Source organism: Nicotiana tomentosiformis, chromosome 3, assembly GCF_000390325.3.
Source record: "Nicotiana tomentosiformis chromosome 3, ASM39032v3, whole genome shotgun sequence".
Classification (NCBI taxonomy): domain Eukaryota; kingdom Viridiplantae; phylum Streptophyta; class Magnoliopsida; order Solanales; family Solanaceae; genus Nicotiana; species Nicotiana tomentosiformis.
Genome location: NC_090814.1, coordinates 3,247,917 through 3,250,443, shown reverse-complemented (window position 1 = coordinate 3,250,443; position 2,527 = coordinate 3,247,917).

The window sequence follows — 2,527 nt, the reverse complement described above, 5'->3', positions numbered from 1 at the left end:
ATCAGGGTTCTTCCAGTGCCTACTTCAGTGCCATACCAGAGAGTTCATATCGCCCACCAGCTATCCAGGGTCCTTCCGGTGGGTATTCAGGCCATCAGGGTCAGACTTCAGGGCAGCAGTCCACTGCTCCGAGAGGTTATTATGAGTGCGTGGATCCTAGTCACATGAAGAGGCATTGCCCCAGACTTCGGGGCAAGGCAGTGCAGCAGGGTCAGCAACCCATGATTACAGCTGTAGTAGCCGCACCAGTCGTCCGGCCGCCCAGAGGCGGAGGGCAGGTGGGTAGGGGCCATCCCAGAGGTGGAGGTCAGGCAGACGGAGGCCAGCCAAGTGGCGCTCCAGCCAGATTTTACGCTTTTCTGGCCCAACCAGATGCAGTAGCCTCAGATGCCGTGATCACATATATTATCTCTATCTGCGGAAGGGATGCTTCATTATTATTTGATCCAGGATCTACCTATTCATATGTGTCATCTCTATTTGCTCACTTTCTGGATATTCCTCATGAGTCCTTGGGTACTCCTTTCTATGTGTCCACTCTTGTGGGCAATTCTGTTGTAGTGGATCAGATCTATCGGTCCTGTGTGGTTACATTTTGTGGTTATGAGACTAGAGCAGATCTTCTGTTGCTTGATATAACCCACTTTGAGGTCATCCTGGGGATAGACTTGCTATCTTCATATCATGCCATCCTGGATTGCCATGCCAAGACTGTTACCTTAGCGATGCCAGAGTTGCCTAGATTGGAGTGGAAGGGTTCGTCTGTTAGTACATCCAATCAGATTATCTCTTTTATGAAGGCTCGACACATGGTCGAGAAGGGATGTTTGGCTTATCTAGCCTATGTTCGGGATACTACTGCAGAGTCTCCGACGATTGATTCAGTACCGGTAGTCCGGGAGTTCTCCAATGTGTTTCCTTCTGATCTTCCAGGCATTCTACCAGATCGTGATATCGACTTCTGTATTTATTTGGCTCCAAGTACCCAGCCTATATCTATCCCACCGTACCGTATGGCTTCGAAAGTATTGAAGGAGTTGAAGGAACAACTTGAGGAATTGCTATCCAAGGGGTTCGTCAGACTGAGTGTATCACCTTGGGGTACACCGGTATTATTTGTGAAGAAAAAAGATGGGACTATGCGGATGTGCATTGATTACCGCCAGTTGAACAAGGTCACCATTAAGAACAAGTACCTGTTGCCGCGTATTGATGATTTGTTTGACCAGTTGCAAGGTGCTAGGGTGTTCTCTAAGATTGACTTGAGATCATGGTACCATCAGTTGAAGATTCGAGACTCAGATGTTCCGAAGACTGCTTTCCGTACTAGATATGGCCATTATGAGTTTCTAGTGATGTCCTTCGGATTGACTAATGCCCCAGCGACGTTTATGGACTTGATGAACAGGGTGTTCAGGCCTTATATTGATTCGTTTGTCATTGTCTTCATTGATGACATTTTGATTTACTCACGTAGCATAGAGGAGCACGAGCAGCATTTGAGAGTGGTGCTTCGGACTTTGCGGGAACAGAAGCTATACGCTAAGTTCTCCAAGTGTGAGTTTTGGTTAGATTCTGTGGCATTCTTGGGGCATGTTGTATCAAGCGAAGGCATTAAGGTGGATCCCAAGAAGATTGAGGCAGTGCAGAGTTGGCCTCGTCCTACTTCGGCGACCGAGATCAGGAGCTTCTTAGGGTTAGCAGGTTATTATCGTTGGTTCGTGGAGGGCTTCTCATCTATTGCAGCACCTTTGACTAGATTGACCCAGAAGGGTGCTCAGTTTCATTGGTCCGATGATTGTGAGACGAGCTTCCAGAAGCTCAAGGCAGCTTTGACCACAACACCAGTCCTTGTGTTGCCTTTCGGTTTGGGGATATATACTGTGTATTGCGATGCTTCACGCGTTGGCTTGGGTTGTGTATTGATGTAGGAGGGATGAGTTATTGCATATGCTTCACATCAGCTGAAGCCCCATGAGAAGAATTATCCTGTGCACGATTTAGAGTTGGCCACGATTGTTCATGCAATTAAGATCTGGAGGCATTATCTTTATGGGGTGTCCTGTGAGGTTTACACCGATCATCGCAGTTTGCAGCATTTGTTCAAGCAAAGGGATCTCAATTTGAGGCAGTGTAGATGGCTTGAGTTACTGAAGTATTATGACATCACCATTCTTTATCATCCGGGCAAGGCGAATGTAGTCGCGGATGCCTTGAGCAGGAAGGCAGAGAGTATGGGTAGCTTGGAATTCATTTCAGCAGAGGAGAGGCCACTAGCCTTGGACATTCAGTCCTTGGCTAACAGACTTGTGAGGTTCGATATTTCAGAGCCCAACCGAGTTCTTGCTTGCATTGTTTCCCAGTCTTCACTTTTGAAGTAGATCAAGGCTCGACAGTTTGATGATCCGCACCTGTTGGTTCTTAGAGAGACGATACTACAGGGTAGTGCCAAGGAGGTTTCTATTGGCGAGGATGGTGTCCTGCGACTTTAGGGTCACCTATGTGTTCCTAATGTCGATGGATTGAG